General features: G+C 48.8%; 1 long non-coding RNA gene across 1 annotated transcript; it reads right to left on the bottom strand.

Annotated features, from left to right (window-relative positions):
* Window positions 1–365: 365 nt before the first annotated feature.
* Window positions 366–21,301, bottom strand: LOC306659215. The gene is made up of 2 exons (XR_013763243.1): window positions 21,164–21,301; window positions 366–4,251 (listed from the first exon to the last, which is right to left on the bottom strand). It is a non-coding gene; the product is annotated as an uncharacterized lncRNA (long non-coding RNA).
* Window positions 21,302–21,807: the final 506 nt, after the last annotated feature.

The following is a 21,807-nucleotide window of genomic DNA, read 5'->3' as shown; positions in this document are numbered from 1 at the left end:
CTGTGTTTCGGGACACACGGATCATTCGAGTCTCTACATGTAGGACACAGAGATGGGCGTGACAGGAACGGCTTTTGTAAGGCTAACCCGTGGGGTCTCAGCTGCCTTAGGACCATGCTCCCATTCCAAAAGCGCTCACTGCTGGAGAGAGCCGGCGAGCTGGGAGAAAGGCGTCCCTGCGCTCACGGAGGACTGCGCCAGGAGGAAGCACTCCATCACTGGCGAGTGACACTAATATATTCCATTAGATTTGCTTATCATGTTAAAGAGCATATTAAAAGGAAATGTTTGGAAAAGGGATGCCATGACGCGGGATGATGGATAGAGAATTCCTAATTTGGAAAAAATGTGCTAAGACGACATGATTGATGTGAGTGACCTACTTTATTTTATAAGAAAGTCTTGAGTTGCCTCGGGCCCATTGGTACACATATTTGGAAAAAGTTGTTTTTTTTTCCACATTAAGTTTTTATTAACATTTTCAAAAGAGCAAAAACACCATAGAAGGATATAAGTTTTGACTTGTCAAGGCAGATGTGTTTGTGATCATTTGCTGCTTGGGAAAAACGTGTCCCCTCGCTAGAAGTTCTTCTGAATGAGGAGTGTCTTGCCAAGGGAACACCTGATACGGAAAACATGAAACCCTTTCCTGTGATAAAAAGTGACAGGGGAGGGTGTTTTTATTTGAAACCCACACGGATCCTCTGCCACTTGGAAGTAGTGACTGACCTCTCACAGTGATGAACACCTCCTGAAGACCCGCAAGGGGCAAAGGATCGGGGCTGAGTCAACCATTTTCATTCAACCTTAGATGATGGAGCACAAAGCTGAGAATCCCCGACATCAACGGAAACTCCTCCAGAAGTCAGGACCTCTGGGGTTTGTCCGGGCAGCAGAAGGGACTGCCGGAATCCTCCAGGGGATTGGTGGCAGATGACACCCTGTTACCCCCAAACAATGTCGCCAGTGGGTTTAAGAATCTAAAGAATGCCTGTGGTGATAGGTTTGCTGCAGAAAGTGGGCTGTAAGGAGAGAACAGCGTTCGAAAGTGGAGGTGGGAGAATCAGTGCAGCTGGGCCTTCTAGAGGACATTTGTCAACTCTCACCAAAGCCCTGATTGCTACATATCTGGTTCTAGAAATTCTCTAGGAGATAGAATCAGGAATCAGCACAGAGATTTAGCCCACAAGTTGTTCATTATACAACTATTTATAATAATAAATAATAGTAAAGGATGGACTCAACCTAAATGTCAGAAGCTTGGGAACGGCTTAAATAAATTCACACACTAAATGCAGCCATCGAAATGGTAGTCTAGAAGAATAATGTGGAAAAACCTTTATAGCATCAAATTAAGTAGGAAAAGTGGGTTACAAATATGATGCGTGTTATAATGCTTTTTGAAAATCTATATGCACATATATTTACTGCAGCAGTTAGATTTAAGATGTAGGTATTATGATACTTTTTTTTTTTTTTTTTTTTTTTTTTCGGTGCTGGGGATGGAACCCAGGGCCTTGTGCATGCAAGGCAAGCACTCTAACGACTGAGCTATCTCCCCAGCCCTATGATACTTTTTATAGTATATATGCGTATGTATACGTATTTTAATGAAGGGCAAAAATGAATGTTAAGTGACTGTGAAGAGTAGGTTTTATAAATACTCTTCCTTCCTTTCCTTCTGGACATTTTCATTTTCTACCCGAGACATGCTTTACGTTGGTAACAAGTAAATCAGATAAAATGGAAAATCTAAGAGATGCACCAGTTACTTAGTGGAAACAATCAGAGAGCTCACAAGGATTCCTAAACACAACCTAAATGGTTTTCTCATACAATAATAATAACTTAGAAATACAAAATGGAAAATTAGTCCATTCTGCATAGCAAAACCAAAGCCTAAATCATCCACAAAACTGAAAATATAATGACTCATTCATACAAGATCCATCTAAGACTATTTAGCATCAAATAATGAAACATATCAAAGAAACTCTAAATAAATTACTGTTTCTGTTTTGGATAACTAAATATTGTGAAGGTTTCGATTCTCTCCCAAGTTTGTTTATAAATTTAAGACAATTTCAGGGAAGTTTCTGATTAAAATAGCTGGCAAATGGATTCTAAACATTATTTCAGAATAGATACATAAAAACAATTTTTCTGAAAAAAGAAAAACCAAGAGGAAGCTTGCTCTATTGAATTTTAAAAGATATTACAAAGTGAGAGAATTAAGTAGTAGATAATCTAGGAATACCAAACAAATAATGAATAAAATAGAAGGAAGAATAGAATAAACTCATGGAATAAAATATGGGCACCTAGACTTTGATAAAGATTGAATTTCCTGTCCATGGAGAAAGGCTCAATTGTTCCATAAATGGCTTTGAAATAATTGATTACTCATTTGGAGGGGGAAGCAAAAGTTTTGTTGTTTTGTTTTTACTTATGCCACATTCACAGAAAAAAAAATGCCAAATGTATCAAAGATACATTGTTAAAAATTATAAAAGTTATAAAGGAGGCTAAAGAATAATGATTTCATAATCTTGAGGATGAGAAAGTCCTTTCTTGAAAAAAAATGAATCTCAGAATTCATAAGGGAAAAGTTAACAATTCTGCCTACAAAAATATTTAAATATTTGGTCAAGGAAACACACATTATAATCAAAGGCTAAATCAGGGAGGAAATGCAAGTAGTAGTTGAGGGTCTTTGCTATATAAAGTGCTGTTCGAAGACAAGAAAAAGACCATCATACGCATGAGGCCCTGGGTTTGATCCCCAGTACCACAAACAAACAATAAAAAACAGGAAGAGATAGTTTCAACAGAAGTATTGGAAAGATACAAGCAAGTTTATTGCACAAGAAGAAATACAAATCATCACTAAACATGCTAATAGTCAATTGAAATATTGAACAACAAAATGTTATTTTACTTACCTCTGTTCATTTTAAAAAGGAATAAGAGTCAACATATTTAGGGCTTGGAGAAAGACTTTTGATGCAGTGATTTCATCCCAGGGAATTGATCCTGTGGGGACTCACCAGATGATCTGGCAGAGCCCGGGTGGTACCAGGCTGTTGAAAGAATGAGCCAGAACTGTACTCTGGTGGAGGGAAAGTCTGAGAGATATTGACAAGTAAAGCCAGAGAGCAATGGATCTTTGCAGCCCCAATCTCTCTCTCTTTCTCTCTCTCTTTGGTACCAGTGATTGAACCCAAGGGGCTTAACCACTGAGCCACATCCCCAGATCTTTTTTTTTTTTTTTTTTTTTTTTTTGAGATAGGTTCTCACTAAGTTACTTAGGGCCTTGGTAAGTTACTGAGGCTGGCTTTGAACTTGTTACCCCCTTGCCTCAGCCTCCTGAGCTGCTAGGAGTAGGCATGTGCCAACACGCCTGGCCCCATATCTCTTTAAGAAGCAGATGGACTATTTGTTTTTGTTTGGATAATTTTTGTAGTAGATTTTGATTTCATTTTGACTTTTTATTTTTTGTCATGGTTTTTTAGGGTCATGTAGGCTTTTATAATAAAACCAACACACACCTGACAAATTTGCCCGTGGGGGTGACCTGCCCACAGTTGACAGCATGTGAGGACCAGAAGGAGCTGGCTCTCCTGATGCCAGGTTCCTGGTGCTCAGCAGAGTCCCTTCATCCTTCTGAGGGGCCCACAGGGCCACAGCATAGCCTCTTAGCCAAAGGAGCCCCAAATGCCCAGAAGACGCCACTGGCAGCCACTGTCTGCTTACAGATCACCCCAGACTCCAGGTACTGGTGACTAGGAGGAGCACATGCCAAGGCAGGGGTTTCCTAAGCCCCAGGGGGAGGCCTGTGCCTCAGTGGCGATTGGCTGCTCAGCCCCTGCTGGTGTCAGCTGGTCCACATGCCTTGTGCAGGTGTCTCTGGGCCCTGATGGACCCCTGCAGCCCAGGAGTGGGGACCCAGCCAGGGATTTGCATTCAGCACACTAGGAACCCTCCCACAGTGGGCAGGGAAGGCCTTGGGGGGCCAGGCAAGAAGGGGAGGTAGAAAGGGGCGGCAGCAGGCAGACCCATCTCTGCAGGTGTCCAGCATCAGCTTGTGTTTCCAAGGGCCTTGTCTTCACTTGTCCACCCACCTCCTCAGCTGACCTTCAGGATCATTCATCTCAGGAAGAACAAGAGTAACTCTTACTATTCCATTTTAGAGACCGAGAAACTGAGGCTTAGGGGGAGATTGAGCCATTTGCCTGGTTGCAGAGCTGGGACCTGTGGATGAAGAATGAAAGGCGGGTCAGCTGGGAGCTGCTCCTCCGCTCCTGCCACATGCCTCTTCTCTTCTCTTCCAGGTAAACACACACCCACCCTTGACTGTGGGTGCTTCTCCCACCCACACCCTGGTTGATACGCCTGACATTTCATTGATTCACACCTGCACTCCCACAATCTAGCCAAGCCCTGGGTATACAGCAGGTGCTCAGCAAGGTTGCTAAATCAGTGCACTGACCAGAAGGACCCTGAGTCCCTCTCAGTAGTCCTGGAGCTCACCGTGACCTTGGGTCATCCTTGCTCCCACCTGAGACTTCTCCCGTACTGTGACATGGGTACGAGGGAATCACTGGGCCCTGAAGCCACCTGGCAAAGCAAGGGGCTCTACCAATTTTGCTTTCAGAAGTAAGAGGCTAGAGGACCAGTTGCCCAAGAGATCTAGAGGCAGAGATGGCAGGGAAGTGGGGAGGATCCCCATAGTCGGTTCCGACTTCATCTTTCTCTCAGTTTCACCAGCTTCAACATCTCCATTGATTTGCTTTGGCCATGAGCAGCCCCTGAAGGACAGGGACCTTGCCTCCTGCTCCTGTCCCCAGCACATGGCAGGTGCATATGAATGAAGGCATGACGGTGAGCTCTTGTCACAGCTCAGGACTGGAATGACATGGTAGGCCACACTGTCCGACTCCCGCCCTTGGAGCCCTGGACATGGCAGACTTGACCAAGGGTGTAGAGAGAGCTGAGACAGACCCGGGTAGAAGACCTGAGCTGGTTTTCGGAGATCAGATCAGCCAAAGTTAAGGCCAGCTGGCGTGGTGTGGTTTGGGAATCAGGGGGACCCTGCTGGAAGCCCCCTATGTGTATTAGAAACCCCATACTGATAATCCCAGAATCTCCATCACCAAGGGGAGAGACACGATGCTCTCATAATGACGTCATATCTATCGCAAGGATCCTTGAGGCTACTTAACGGTGAAATAATTGTAGGTGCCCCAGAACTGGGAGAGCAAGCGTTTCTGTCCAACATCCCATGATGCTCTTAAAAAAGGTTTCACTATAAACTGCAGGTGGGGTGGGGAGAGAGATTTCCAAGCCAGGATACCATGTTTTAAGTCTACCTTTTATGTGTTGGCACCATCCCAGCTGTGTGTCTGTATTGCTGTAGAGACACATTAACACAACATTAAAGGAGATTAAAAGAGTAACAATTGTCATCCATAATCATATTGCTATAACTAAATTGAACTCACATGCATGTGTCTCCTTGTTTAATGACACCCACGATACACAAATGCATTATCATCAGCAGCAATTAAACAATCAAGGACACATTGCACTCAGTAAAAGTGCCCAGTCCATGCCAGACACACCCGTTCCCTTCTTTCTGGAAGAAACACAGTTGTCAGCTTAGTGGCTGACAATTACAAGTGTATCTTTTCAGAACTTTCCTCTGAGTTCACATCTAAATATACATAGGTAGCTACATAGTGTGCAAATACACAGATCCACAGTGTTTATTTCAAACATTAACAGGATCGTATTATGTCTTGTTCTAGAACTTGCTTTTCCCCCTTCCTAGATCTTAACAGAACTTTCCATGATACTACAGACAGTCACTTCCCCCTTTATAAATAGCTACATAGTTTTCTGTAGTATGGAAACATCCTATTTTTTTTAAACTAGTCTCTATTCAGGGACAGTTAGGTTGCTTCTGATTTTTCAATATTCCAAACAAGGACTACATAGAGCATCATCCTGCTTTAGGCTCCCTGCCTCCTCCCATGGCTGATCAGTCTTTTCATTCACATCAGCCGGATGTCCTGTGGGGAAACATCAGCTCCACCAGGGCAGAGGTTTTGCTTTATCCTCAGTGCCCATACCCATGCCTCGCTCAGCACATGGACACAAGAAATGTTTGTTGAATGAATAATCAACTGGCAAGGGGAAGATGTAGCTGCAAATCATTTTAGCAATTACTGCTCGCCTAATTTCTACACTTTACAAAGCCTTTTGACTCCCTCCCTAATGCCATCCAATGCTCAGAACTGCTTGTGAGGTTGGCGGATCCTGCACTGTCATTGTCCCTCACCTCCTGATGAATCCTGGCCTGGAGGCAGGGTTTAGGAGTCAGAAGACAAAGGTTCAGAACCCTGTGCTGTCATTTCTCTGTGTGTCTTTGGAGAATTTACTTAACCTCCATGAGCCCCAATTTTTTAACCTATAAAGCAAAGATACACATACTTCCCCTTGAAGGGTTTCACAACAGTTACTGTGCTAGCCCATGCAAAGTATCTGTACACAGCAAGCACTCAATAAAAGATGTTCCCTGTTGTTCCTTTCTTGATGTCTGGGGCAGCCACCTATCTCTTGCTTGTCATGTACCCACCAATAACAAAACACCCCACTGTTTTCCCTAAAGGATCTCCTGGCAAACCTACAGGAGTTTCCTGGGAAGAAATGCAGGAAATATTTGCCTGTCTCTTTAAAAGGTGATATCAGCTCTGTTTTCCTGAGCATTTTATATTTGAACACTTATCACATGAAATAATACTGAGTTGACTAGTTCCCCAACTAGTTACTGAGAGAAAGAACCACAATCGATTAACTTTGTTAAATGCAGGTCAATCAACTGCAAGTTTCCTTATAAATGGTAAATGCTCAATATGGGTAGGGTAAAGAAGTGATCCACAAACACCACAAAAGTCTGGTCCTGTATTCCAGACTCATGAGGGACAGGCCTCCCGACCCTCTCTGCTCTCAAAAGCCCCCCGGAGCCAAGCTCCCCATCCAGTGGCTGGTGGAAGGCACTGGCTGCCTCTCTGCTCAGCACTGGGTTCATGCTTTAGCCTGCTCGCGACTCGACTCAGCCAAGCTGCCTCCGGCCGTCCTTCTGCTGGGCCTGTGAGTCTTTTAAATGGCCTTTCCTTTTTCCTTTGGCATTGCAAGTCTTGCCCATCTCTAGTCCCTTCAAATAATTTGAAAGTCCAGAATAATCAACCCACTCTAGTAGAGACTGGAGACTTCAACTGTGCTGCTCCCAGCAGCGAAGGACCTCGTCCGACTCTTCGCACTTATGTACACCACTGGAGCTCTTTAAGGGCTGGTATCATGGGATTTGTCATTATTGAATCCCCAAAGCCAACACATGCCTGGCATAGATAGGGGTGTGTTGTGGGGAACACTTATATTGCTTTTCAGTCAGTTTTCTTTTTATTTTCACGGCACACAGCCACTATAACCCAAGCCCAATTTACTTGTGTTCTTCCCAAGCTTCAAATTCTATATTTTCTATGAGTAGGTCTTTAACAGGTCTTTTGGGTGGAATCTGAATCGCCTTTAATAGCATTGTTTTATGAGGGACAGCATGCTCAATGCCAGATGATGACTAGAGAGCAACTTTTGGAATTTGTGTGAAAGTTAAGGCTTCCTATTTTCCTTCCAGCTTTAGGTTAGATTCTTTTTCTTCTCTCTCTCTCTCCCCCTCCCTCCCTCTCTCCCCCTCCCTCCCTCCCTCCCTCCCTCCCTCTCTCCCTCTTTCATTCAGTACTGGGGGTTGAACCAAGAGATGCTCTACCACTGAGCTATATCCCCAGCCCTTTTAATTTTAAAATTTATTTTAATTAGCTATACATGACAGTAGAATGCAATTTGATACACTATATAGATGGAGTATAATTTCTCATTCTCCTGGTTGTGCATGATGTAGAATTCCACCGGTCGTATAGTTATATATGTACATAGGGTAATAATGTCTGATTCATGCTACTATCCTTCCTATCCCCATACACCTCCCCCTCCCTTCAGTCTCCTCTATCTAATCTAAAGTAACTCTATTCTTCCCTAAGTCCCCCCACCAACCTTTATTGTGAATTAGCATTCACATATCAGGGAAAATATCTGGCCTTTGGTTTTTGGGGATTGGTTTATTTTGCTTAGCATAATATTCTCCAGCTCCATCCATTTATAGCAAATGCTATAATTTCATTCTTTTTTAAGGCTGAATATGATTTATATATATGATTTTATATATATGATGAATATTATTCAGCCTTAAAGAAGAATGAAATTATATATATATAATATATGATACCATACTTTTAAAAATGCAAATCAAAACTACTCTAAGATTTCATCTCACTCCAGTCAGAATGGCAATTATCAAGAATACAAGCAACAATAAGTGTTGGCAAGGATGTGGGGAGAAAGGTACACTCATACATTGCTGGTGGGAATGCACAATGGTGCAACCATTATGGAAAGTGGTAGGGAGATTCCTCAGAAAACTTGGAATGGAACCACCATTTGACCCAGCTATCCCACTCCTTGGTATATGTCCAAAGGACTTAAAATCAGCATACTACAGTGACACAGTCACATCAATGTTTATAGAAGCTCAATTCACAATAGCTAAACTATGGAACCAACCTAGGTGCCCTTCAACAGATGAATGGATAAAGAAAATGTGATTAGACACACACACACACACACACACACACACACACACACACACGATGAAATATTACTCAGTCCTTTTAATTTTGAGACAAAGTCTCACTAAGTTGTCCAGACTGGCCTCAGAGTTGCCATCCTCCTGACTCAGCCTCCCAGGAGCTAGGGTTAGGTCTAAGCCACCCTGCCCAGCTCAGCACAGTAGTTCTCCAAAGGATCCTCCCACTGCCAGAAATGCAGGACCTCCCTTTGAACAAATCAGAGGAATAGCACCAAATCTGGGAAATTGGGGGTCCCAGCAGGACCTTCAAATGGCATTACCCTAGGAAGGATTCAGCCCCTTGGATTTAACCTGCTGCAGGGAAGGGGGCTGCTCTGCTCTCCCTCTGCACAGATCTCCTGTGGTGCAGTCTGTTTTCATTCAGCCTATTAGGCTTTTAGAAACCTTTTGCTTCTCCACCTCTCCAGTTTGGTCATTTGCTACAGTGTCTTTTTCTTTATTAAGGTGTAGTCATTTACTATAAAATACTTTAAAAGTCTTAAGTTCAATGAGATTTCACAGTTGCATCCACTCCTGTAACCATTACCCAAATCAAGATACACAACATTTCTGGAATGTTGGAAGGCTCCTTCTGGCCCCTTCCAGTCACCCCTCTCCAGGAGGCAGTCACCTTTCCAAATCTTGTGTCTATAGACTAGTTTTGCCTGCTACGAACTTCATAAACAAGAATCACAAAGTCTCTTCCTTTCCTTTCATTTATTCACTGGAACAACAATAACAAAAAATTGTTAATAACAAAAACAACAAAAAAAGGTATAGACATAATCTAATTTCTTTTCCATGATGTCAAGAGTTAACATTCTAAAATGTTTGGCAGTGGTGACTTCTGTGTAGAGGGAATTTGGGTTATTGTTACTGACCTTTTTACACAGTCTGGTATAATATAAAAATATGCACATAATTTTGTAATAAGGATGGGGGAAAAACTTTTGTGGAGGGATATGGCTCTTATGGAAAAGTGAAGAAGGAGGTTCAGAAGGGGCCTGGTGGGGGAGCCCTAAACTTCTTAAAGGCTGAGAACACCCATTCTTGGTAAGCTCTTGCTGATGATGGTGTCCAAGTGGGGGCTTGGCTAACAACTTCGAAGTCACACCTGTCAAGTCATTTCCTATCTGGGTTCTTCTTGATCTCTTTGGACATGGAACCATTTGACTAAAGGATTCCTCCTACCTCAAATTCTTCCCTTGGACCTTTGCAAAGAGAAAGCATTATCTAAGGATAAAATACTAAGTTTTTATAATATTATAAAGGTCTAAGTTAAAATATTATGAAAGTCATGAAACACAAGCACATTTGATCCCACATTTGAGTTTTACTGGTACGACAACAGCAATGAAGTCAAAGGTACAATCATAGGTCGCGCCTGAACCCCGTGGTCTCTGAACCATCTGACTGCAGACAGAGGCAACACCTGCTCTGTTTCCTCAGTGACCCGTGAGGCAGACAGGTGCACACACAGAAAGGAATGAGGTTCAGAGAGGCAGGAAGGCAGAGGGAGTTTGGAACCCTGACGTCTTAGTCACAGAAACCCTTGAAACATGAAAAGGAGAAAACAATCCGACAATTTCACAACAGACACACCAGGCCTCCCTCCGTTGTCTAAATGGTCCCGTATGTGGTAATCTACAAAGCAGGGAGGCTTGGAATGGGCCAGCTGGGCGGTGCCAGGGCTGCACGGACTGGCTGGGTGGTGGGCAAGTTGCACAATCCCACTGAACCCATTTCTGCCTCTCGACCATGGAGAAATAATGGCGGGGTCCACCTCCCAGAGCTGGTGGGAGAGGTGGCTGGAGGGAGGCACGGGCCAGTGACCCACCTACCTACTGTTTATCGCCTCCCGTGGACCCGGGGTAAGGGGGTAAGCGCTCTGAGGAGGCTGTGAGATCTGGACTTCCTATCCTATGATCATTTTCCTTTGTGGGTGCCAAAGAGCCAAGTGTCATCTCTCTCCTCGACCTGAGGGTCTTGCTTCGTTGGTGCGGAAAAGGTGGTATTTTGATAGGAAATTTGAGGTGGGGGAATAAAGGAAAAGCTGTTGGAGTCTACAGCCCTGGGTGGAATCCTGCCTCTCCCAGTGTGTTTGACCTTGGATGAATTCCTTAAGTTCTCAAATCTCAGTTTTCTCATGTGGAAAATGGGAAGAGTCTTCACTGGGTTCAATGGATTGCATCAGTGGGTTGTGCTGGAGACTGAGTGAGATAATCCTGGTAATAGGCGCTTAGCACAGCCCCTGGGACAGGAGCCATCAGTGACAGAAGTGGATTTTCTATCATGCGAGATGCCCTGGCAGCGGGCAAGAAATGAAACGGGCCCTTCTTCTTTCCAGCACACCTGAGAAGCTCCTTTGCATGGGGACCCAGAACAAGGGGCAGAAATATGGAGATCTGCTGCTCACACCACTCGAATAAAGACTTCCACTGCACTGTGCATGGACAAGATGGGTCACCTGGGGGAGAAAATGCTACAGATGGGCCAGATGTGGCCAAGCCCACCAGGGCAGAGCCACATGGTTGGCAGTGCCATCCACTCCTCATCTGGAAGGCTTGGCCCGCTGCATATCAGACACCTCCCCAGACAGCCAGGCCCAGAGGCCCCATCACAAGGACGGGGGATGAGGGTGTTTTTTGTTTTTTGTTTGTTGTTTGTTCATTTTTTTAGCAACAACAGGGTATTTTTCTCCCACTTCCTGCTGCCCCATCCCCCTCCCTAGCTCACCTTAGCAGGTACCTGGGAGCCTGTCAGGGACAGAGCAAGGGGGGCACAGATTGCGTTCCTCCACCTCTGCAACACCTTTCCCAAACCTGGGAACTGATTGGGCTAGGTGCTTTGCTGAACCCAATGCCACTCAGTTTTGCTGGAACTGGTTTTGGTTTCAGTCGAATTTCACTGTTTCGTTCTATAAGGTGTTCACCAGGTAACCATTGGTGGAAGGGGGGACACTATTTTTAAGAAATAAGGAAATAGCCCAGTGTCAGATGGCAGTCTCCACCCCCCGCCCCCCCGGTTCTCCCCGGGGGCCCCCTTCCACCCCAATTCCTCCTCCCAACTCCTAGGCCTCTGAACTAGCAGTCTCCTGTTTTAGGGTAAGGCCAGTGGGACTCTCATTTCTGATACTTTAGTGGCTCTCCTGTCTACCTGACTCCTTGCTCCCCAGCCCTGCCTTTTCCCCCCTCTCTTCTTAAACTGAGTCCCTCTCTAGGGTCTGGCCTTTTAAAGAGGGGATACCTTGCATGCACGTCTGAAATCCTGATTTTATTTACCTGGGGCCTGCTTAGCTCCTGCCCTCCTAGGGGAACTCCCAACTGCCTACCCACCTTAGCCCTTAAATTGATATGGAGAGCCAGGCTTCGGTAGGGGAGGGCTGGAGCTGCTGCAGCCAATGGACCTGTGGAGCAATGCTTTCCTGGGGCGGCCACTGGGCTCCCTGAGGAGGCCAGCAGCTTGTCTGGAGCCCGGGACGGGACGAGGTGAGAGGCCTCTGCTGCTCGCCCAGATGCCTCAGTGAGCATATGCTGAGCTCCCCGAATTCGTTTTTAATTCATGACATCAGTTTAGGGACCATCTGAACCTCTACACTGTCTCTCATAAAATCAAAACCACTACCACAGCAGGAGTGAGCACAGACAGGCAGTCTGTGTCCAGAATGTTGTCTTTTGGGTCTCTAGAAAAGGGACAGTTGGGAAACCACTTTCCAGAGGGGACCTGCTGTCCCTTATGGCAGAGTTTCTCCTGCCTCACCTTTGTCGGGAGATGAAACCGGACATAGTTAGAAGGACATAGCTGGTCTCAAAGTGGTTTCGATTAGGACTTCATAAAGTTACATTGAAACAACCAAATATGTACTTGCAGGAAGATTAAAGGGTCCCTTGAAGAACTTCATAAGTCCACACAGCCATGAATACAGTATGAATGTATACCTAGAGTGGTGTACAATACATAAATGCACAATGAAACAGGTTAAATAAACAATATAACAATAATGTAATACAGGAGCTAGTTCTATATTAAACATGATAGGATGAAATCGTATATGTTTTATATGTTAAATGGTATATGATAAAAATGGATCTTATATGTTATAGATCATGTGTATGAAATGGAATGCCCTCCTCTGAGATACCCAAGGTGCTGTGCGGGAGCATCCTACAGCCCAGAGCTGGTTCTGTACATGGTGCTGCAAAGGATGAAAAACAGCTACCACTACTCTCCTGTCTGTCTTCCCAGGTTGATGCTGTGACCCCAACCCTTGCCCTATCCCAGCTCCCCATAAGCCCACCTGTCTTCCGGGTGGATGTAAAGATTCCAGAAGACCAGTTGCTTATTGGGGTAGGAGGTAAAACAATTATCAGATTCCAAATTGGGGGTAGGGTGCAAATGTTAAGAATGACACCTGAGAACATGCTACTGAAAGTCTTGTGTGGTGGACCTTTGGTCCCTGGATCAGAAACCTAAGTGTACTGTCCCAGGCAGTAAAACAAGGTAACAAGTCATTTTCAATGTAGGCATTTCGGAGCAATTTGGAAACTGAAACGAAGTTTTAAATGCAGGACTCAACGCTCTGGAGGCCTTTTAAAGCCGCGGTTGGAAAGGCAGTTAGGGGATGGTGGATGGGCTGCCGGGAGACAATTCAGAGCAGAGCAAAACACACTTAGAAATTGGATGTTAACTGCTCTCACGTGTAAAGCAGCTCAATGATAATTGCCGCATGTGTTGACTCTTTCCACGCAGGAGAAATAAGAGCGACAGTTCGACAGAAAAGTTACACTAACGAGTGACACCGTTTAAAGGGGACTTGTTTCAGTGTCGATGTTGACTTACTAGCCACCTGAAACGGTCTGTGGGGATTGATTTTTCTCGAGTTGTCCACAAGCGGAAACTCAGGATCGTTTGGAAGATGGGAACGGGCGTTCAAGGGAAGGCTGCTTTCGAAGGGAACGCCCAGCACCCCTCCTGAGAACGGCCCGGGACCCCGGGGCGCTGGGCGCCTCCACCCCCGGGCGCAAGGCCTGGCGCAGGGCAGCCAGCGCGGGCCTCGCGCCCGTTCGCAGTCTCGTTCGCCGCGCACTCGGCGTCCCTTCCCCTCGCGCGCCCTGCCGCGGAGTGTGGACCAGCCCTGTCGTCTGCGGGCTCTCACCTCAGAGTCAATATTATCTCAGATGGGCACAATAGACTGGAATGAAAAGCTAATATTGAACCAGTGCGGTCCCTGCCCGCGCAGCGCCAATGCCACCCTTTGTCGCACAGCCCCGGCGGGCAGCCGGCGGCCCCGCTAAGCGGAGGGCGGCGGGGATGGGGGTTCATTTTGGGCCCGGCGCGGAGGCTGCGGCAGGCCCCCAGAGGTCCCCTCGGGCCCCCATCGTGGCCTCTTGTCCAGGGAAGGGCGAGGAAGCGAGGGGCCGAGGGGAAGCGGGGCACGCGGCGCTGCCTCTTGCTCAGAAGCCTGGGAGATGGAAATAGGGGCCCTGGAGAGTGAGCGGTGTGGAGGGCAGAGTAGGGCTCCTTACCTCCCTCCTAGGAGGCTGGCTGCAGCGACACGTGTATTTGAAGGCCTCCGGGACTGCAGGGGCGGGGGTCTTCGTGTGTGTGTGTGTGTGTGTGTGTGTGTGTGTGTGAGAGAGAGAGAGAGAGAGAGAGAGAGAGAGAGAGAGAGATTGATTGAGATCGCCTCTGTGGCCCTTGAGAAACTCCCAGCCCCAGTCCTTTCTGGGCTCTGCGCTCCACCAAGCAAGGCAGACAGAGAGATCCTGCATTTTTCTGTCCGCAGCACTGATAGCACAGTCTGGCCACCATCAGGTGTTTCAGGGTCACTTTGAGTCATCCACACAAGTGACATGGGTACACCAGGCACTTGGAGTCTCACATCATCATGCAGTACTACCCTGCGTGCTCTTCATCTCCCAAGTGGTGGCCAGGTTACCAATGGCCCTCCAGTGCTAAATCCTGGCTTGGGTGAACAGGAGGCAACCGGGGATAAAGAAGGCAGGAGGCAGGGCCTGAGTCCTGGAAAGCAGCCTGGAGGACAATGGTGGGTGACTGCCTGTGAGGCAGGCGTTATGGTCCGGCCTCCTGGGTGTGGGGTTCCATGGTTTGGGCACAGGCAACCGAGGCGGGGGGCTCTTCCCTGCCTTTTCTCTTGGCTTGAGTGCAGGTGCCTGGAGACTGGGTGGGGGAGGAGAGGAGGAACTGTCCCAGGGTTCCTCCTGGAGTGACCACTGCATCCATAGCCAGAAGTGAGGGTACAGCCAGCAACTTTGTTCAAGATCTCTGAGCCTCAGTTTTCTTACCTGGAAAATGGGTATTACTGCTCCTTCCCTAATTAACCACACCAGACTGTAAGGTTCCATGAGATGATGGGTGGGAGAGAACATATTTAAAGCTGAAATCCCATATAGGTGAGAGGAACTGTTAAGTGTTTTTTGAAGTCTTCTGGGCATCCTCCTGGATGTTCAAGGAGACCTCTTCCCTCCTCCAAAAGAAAAAAGACTCCTTTCCTCTTTTCCTCACAAGGCCACGATCCCCTTTCTGAACCCAGTCCAATCCTTGGAGTCCAGAAACTGGGAGGTACTAAAAGAAGAGAGGATTAAGTCCCTAAGAGAGGAGCTGCTGGTCTCTACTTTCGAAGGTTGTAGGTGGAAAGGTGAATTGCCTCTCTAAAGCCAGCTAGAGCCCCTTCCTGTCCCAGGCTGCGGGCGGGCGCAGTGGTGGAGGGCGCTCTGGAACTAAAAGATGAGAGCTAGCAGAGGGTGAGGGCGCTGGGTTTCCCATCCTGTGCCCGCTGTAGGGACTCGGGCAGCGCCCGCCTGGCGTCAGTAGGTACTCGAGTGACCTGAGGGAGACGCAGCTTCGAGGGCGATTGCTGGGGTGAGGGGAGTGTCACACTTCCACGCACACAGCTCCTCTGCCGGGGCACAAGGGTGTCGGTGTTCCCTTGTCTCTGCGTCCCTGTGTGCACGTCCCTATTCCCTTGCCTTTCCTTGCTGGGTCTTAGGTTTTCATTTGCGGCAGCTGAGGGAGAAAGAAACTGGGACCTCCCTTTGATTCTGTTTCTTTGCCTTCAATAGTGAGTCAGGATAGTCGACGGATTGACGCGTTTTGACGCGGCAAAGAAAGTAAAACCCGACGGTGCTGCGTGTGCTGCTGGCAGAGCGCGAAGTTATGAGCGGAAACCTTGGGTCTCAAAACGGACGATCTCCCAGACCCGGCGCTCTCACGTTCCCGCCGAAACCAGAGGACAGCGCCTGTCTCCTGCAGCCACCCAGATCAGCAGAGGCCAGGGCTAGGGTCGAGGTCCTCCTGCCAGGGCTCGGACAGCCGGGTCAGCACTGAGAGCTTACGGAAAAGCTGAGGGCGGCGCTCGGGGCCGCCTTCACATCACACGGGTTTCCAGCAAACCCTAAGCAGATTCCTCGGCTTCGCCTCACCGGAGGCATCAGGTTGTTCCGGGAAGGATGGGGGTCCACGCACTCCAGGAGGCAGGGGCGAGTCATCTGAACCGCATCTCTGCAGTCCATTTGTGTCCTTGGAATGTGTTGCTGGTGATCGATCGCCGTTTCCCCAATAGTCAAGACCCTGTGTCTGGGGCGTCGTCCGCCAGCCGCAAGGGGGCGCGAATATGGGCGAGCCGCACTCGGTAACCCCAGCTCTTCCGACTCTACCCGAGTCAGGGCTCCGGCCGACGGTCACAGGGCTATTCTATGAGCCACCGTGGTTGGGCGGGGTAATCTGAGACCTCAGGCATAGGATTGTGGCCGATTTGCGCGATAGTTGGCCATCCTTGGGTGCAGGTGGTCACAACTGCCTAGTCCTTAGAGAAGGACCTGTCTTCTCCTCCCGGTCCCCTTTGGAAGGAAGCCTAACTCTTAAAGAAGCTGGAATTCCAGCGTGGAGGAACTCTGGAGCAGAGAGCTGGAGCTGGTAGACGGAGGAGGGACGCATTTCCAAGTGCTTCTCTCTCCTCCAGCTAATGAGCCTCCTTAGTCTTTTTTCTGTGGCTTGGATTGCGGTCTTTGCGAGATGTTTGTAGTGGGGTAACCGGGTCTCCCGGCGCACCGGCTCAGGGATCCACTAGGCGCCGCTGCGCGCACACCGATCGAGGACTTGGGCGGCCGCGCCCGCCAGTCGAGAGGCCTCTGGGGAGGACGCCAGGAAGGGATTTGCCGTAATAATTTTTTTAAAAATGTTTTAAAGGTATTAATTCTACTTTTCGTTCCCCACCACTGCCCTACACATCCAGAGAGGCCGAGGTGACTGGGAATCACAGTAAGTTGGAGAACTTCTTAAGCGGTCCCCAGGCCTCCCCATCACCGGACCTTTTGCATGTCTTGGACTGGGAAAGGGCTCACCCTTCGCTGGCATCTGCGCTTCCCTCGCAGCGCTGCCGGCACACAGTAACGACTTATGGCTCTGGTTCACTGGGTGGATCCAAACCGGGGAGACCTGGTGGCAGAGGGAGAACTTCGGGTGCGTCTGACAGCACAAGGCCACGGGCCTAACGATAACTAAAATTCTGTGGACGCTAACTGTGCCAAGCTGAACTATTCCTCTCGACGGCCGTCAAAATAGTGATATATCCTTTTCATAGATGGACAAACAGAGCTCAAGAAGGTGATCAAACAGGTAGTGACACCAGACAGCCCCCGTGCACCTGAGTTGCGTGAGGTTGTGCACCCAACCCAGATATTGCTCAGGCCTAGCAGGAAGAAGGTAAGGGAGAGAGACCCGGATTTGTTCATCTGCAGCACAGGGGACTTACAAAAACTCAGAATTTTCAGAGAGATCAGAATTGTCAAAGTTCCCCAGGAATCATTGCCCTTTGATGCCTCCAGAGAGCCAGGAATACAGGCTTCACTCACCCCAACAACTCTGAGGAAATTTGTGACCTTTGGGGGAGCATGGAGGAGTTGGCAGAGTGTGAGGCCAGCATTAGTGCCTTCTACCTCTTTATTGTTCACAGTCTGTGAACCCCAGGGACAAGCGCTGGTGGTGGGGAGGTAATAACAGCAACATCCAGTACAGGAGATTTTACTGAAGTTCATTTTGTGCCAGACATTGAACACTTTGCTTATCAAACCAGTCCAAGGATCAAGGTACTATTATTTATTCCCATTTGAGGGTAGAGAAAACAGAGGCACAAAGAGGCTAGGTAACTTGCCCAAGGTCACACAGTTAAGCTGTGAATGCAAGCCTCTTTTGGCTTATTATTGTAATACCTTAATAATACGGTATAATTACATATGGTAAAATTCACACTGTACTGTACAATTCTATGAGTTTTGAAAAACTGGTGTAAGTACCATCGCAATCATAAAGAAAAACGATTCTATCACTTCCCGCGCCCCGGGGGAACCCAGCTTCATTGCTACCCTCCACTACTTCCCAGGCAGCGCTGACTGTATTTTTACTTATGACAAAATGAGGTCTGGGGAGGTTGTGGTGTTGCCCAAGGTCGTTCAGTAAGTGACAGATCCGGATCAGATCCTTAGCATGGGTCTGCTAGGCCAGCTGCCTGTGGATTCCTGAGTCCACAGACAGGCAGCGGCTTGGGGCACACACCCGCAGAAGGGAGGAGGCCCCACTGCACGCTCAGGTTGTTGTTGTTTAAATCAGACGCCCACTTCTTGGGCGGCGGAGAAACAAAGCCAGGGGCGCATTTTGCATCGTTCAAAGCCACGAGTAAAGTGAAAGGCAGCCGCATGGATCGCTCCAGGTCCGAGCCCAGACCTGAGCGCCCTGGCGCACCTCCGCTGGCCCGTGCGGTTAATGAGTTACTCTGCTAGTTAATTCTCCCGCACGTCACGTCGGGGCCAGCGCCGCGAACCTTCCCGGGAGCCTCAGGTCCGGGCGCATGAATTAGCATAGATTTTACCCAGCTTCCAGGGCTTCCGCACCGCCCCTGACTCACCGGAAACGCACTTCTTCTTCCAGGGGGCCCGAGCTCGGCTTGGGGTTAGCGGTGCTTACGGAGAAGGAATTGGCATGCCCTGCTTCCTTCAAGGCGGTTACTAGTCACCGCTGCTTTCTCATTCGTGCCCACATAACCCCCACCCCCGACCAGAACCCTTGGGGTGACCCTATCCCTACAGGGCAGTTTGCAAGAGGCGGTTGGGCTGCGGAGGATGCCAAGGGACAGGAGTCCGGCCTTAGAGCAGTTTGGCCTCTGCTCCTACCAAATGTCCCCCATTGGGCATGAGGCTAAGGGGTCCAGCGTTCAGTCTGTCACTCACTTAGGACACTTTCTCAGGGTCCTGGCCAAAGAGGTGAAAGGTTAAGGAAGTACCACATAAACTTTAAGCACTTAGGGCTGAATTTTTTAAAGGGTGAAAACACCCTTAAATACACTTCTGGGGTCTCACCCAATCTCTCAGACAGGACTGCATTTCCTTTGCCCTCAAGGTCAATGCCTTCTATACTTGGAGCCGAGGTCACTAATGCTAACTGTTCAGTACATGGCTATTCTCTCCCCCAAGGTCTGCGCAACACTTTAGTGACCCTGGTTTGGAGCCTCAGGGTCTCAGGCCCAGTGTGGAGGCATAGTTCCCCTTCCAGCTTTCCTACTGGAAAGGGTCACACAGAGACGTGCCCCCTCCTTTTCTCCCTCTCTCACTTGCCACAGGCTCTCGGATCCACAGTCTACCCAAATTGGATGTCTCCAACTTCAGAAACCTCAGGATGGATCCCTACCTCCCTGGGGCTTGCTGGCTGGCACAGCTCAAAGACCTTCACCCTTCCCCAGGGCTTTGGGCTCCCTGCCAGTGAGTGCTTGGTGGGGCCACTTCCATAGCTAGTGGAAGGAAGGATTTCTGAGCTGGTGACAATATTTGGGGGGATAGTGGTTCAGGTCTGAGGAGAGTGTAGCATTTGAATACACCCCCATCCCAAGATCCAATGCTCAGAATCTTTGAACTTGAAAAAGGTGTGTGTGTGGTGGTGGTGGTGGGGGGGGGGGGGGGCGACATAGCAAGGCCATAGGGAAGAGACAAAGGGAACAAACTGGACCAAGACTGGGGACTGGAGCTGGTGATGCAGCTATTTGTAGCCTGAGGTAGGGGGAAATTTTTCCCATTATGAAGGCAAAGATGGGGCCTACACCTGTTGTGAGTGAGTGTGTGTGTGTGCGCGCGCGCGCACACGAGTGTGTACATGCACATGATCTCTGTGGCCTCCTGGCGAATCTGTCTAAGCCTCAACAACACCAGAAAACACCTCTCTCTCAACTCCCCTTTTTCCTAGAAGGTTTCTCTCTTGGAGGAGCTTCTGGACAACCCCCCCAGCTAGCACAACACTATCGGTGAAATAAAGTTCAGAAATTGACACAATCAAGTGCACAGCTACAGATGAAGTCAGGAGAGGTGAAGAGGAAGAAAGGGAAGGAAGGAGCTGAGAAAGCTGGGAGCTGTCCTCAGACCAAGACCCTTGGCTGAATCTGGTGGCATCGCAGCCTCCTGCTTGAGGACTTCACTTCTTTCCCATCCTGAAGGACTTCTAGGTCTCACGAAAACCAACCTAGTCTTCAAACAGGCGTTTCTTCCTCCTTAAGATAAATGACATGGACCTGAGAGTAATAGATTTAAAGGACGCCAGAATTTTTTTTTTTTTATCATTAATTGTAAACGTGCAAAATACCTGCTGGTACTTCACTTTAGAAGAATGTAATTGGCAAAAGGGTGGGGGGAGGAAAAAGGAGAGACGGCTGATGAATAGATAATAGATCTTTAACCACCAATAAACAGAGAGCAGCGCCAGCAGCCTGGGGGATGTGATCATAATTATGCCGCTACGCGAGCCAATGGGGACGAGAGAACTCGGCCCTAAAATCATCCCAAAACCGAAGGCGAGCTCGAAAATGCGGACACGGCCTGGGACCGGAGACACCGTCCACAGTCCCTAGTTGCGAGTTCTGGTTTTGCACAGCAACCCAGCTCAGGGACAACAGATGGCAGAATAATAATAGATATAATAATAATAGCAGCAATAATAATGTCAACACTAATAAAAATAATACCGACAACGGAACTATAATAATAGCACCGCACCAACTGCTCCCCTAACCTTGGTTTCCCGGTCCCAGATATCTCAGAAGGAATCGTTTTGGGGAAGGAGGTGAGCACTGTCCCGGACTGAAAAAGCGAGAGGCTGCGGAGTGACAGCCGCCGGGAGGTGGAATCGCACCGCCCGGGAATGGTTGGAGGCTCTGGTCTTAACTTGCAAACGAACCAACCGGGTCAAGGATCGCGAACGCGCGGACCCTGGGACCTCGAAGCTACGGATGGTTGCAGGGGTGGGAAGACACCTTCCACCCCCCACCCCCAGCCTAAGAAACCGCCGGGAGTTTGCTGGGGGTGGGAATTGGTCTAACCCCACGGCGCCTTCATTCCTATCCCGGAACAGTCCCCGCCCGCTTACCCTCGCCGTGCTCCCGGGGCGATCCCAGCTCCCCAGACGCGGAGCCGTGGGGTGCAGCAGCGGCGGAGCGCTGGGCGCGAGGAATCTGCTTGTCTGTCTGTCCTACAAGCTCCAGCGCAGCAGGCTCGGAATCCAGGGGGCTGCAGCGGAGGCGGCGCGGGCCGGGGACTCTGCAGGGACCGGGGTGCCCCGGAGGGAGTGGTGGTGGTGGAGGAGGAGGCGGTGGCTGAGGGGGAGGAGGTGGGGAAAGAGGAGGAGGAAGAAGAGGAGGAGGAGAAGAAGGAGGAAGAGGAGGAGGAGAGGAAACCGGAGGAAGAGGAGGAGGCGAAAGAGGAGGAGAGAAGCCTCGGCGGGCGCCGGGGGAGCGAGTGAGCTCGGAGCGCAGGGCGAAGGCACGAAGAGGTCGGGGGACCCGGCGGGCGGCAGGAGGCACGGCCGGGGCAGCGGCGCCGACTCCGTTCCACTCTCGGCCCGGATCCAGGCCTCCGGGTTCCCAGGCGCTCGCCTCCCTCTGACGCACTTTAAAGAGTCTCCCCCCTTCCACCTCAGGGCGAGTAATAGCGACCAATCATCAAGCCATTTACCAGGCTTCGGAGGAAGCTGTTTATGTGATCCCCGCACTAATTAGGCTCATGAACTAACAA

This window comes from Sciurus vulgaris (genome assembly GCF_902686455.1).
Source record: "Sciurus vulgaris genome assembly, chromosome: 4".
In the NCBI taxonomy this organism is placed as follows: Eukaryota; Metazoa; Chordata; class Mammalia; order Rodentia; family Sciuridae; genus Sciurus; species Sciurus vulgaris.
Note: the sequence above shows the minus strand (reverse complement) of the source record. Positions and strands in the feature narration are given on the sequence as shown.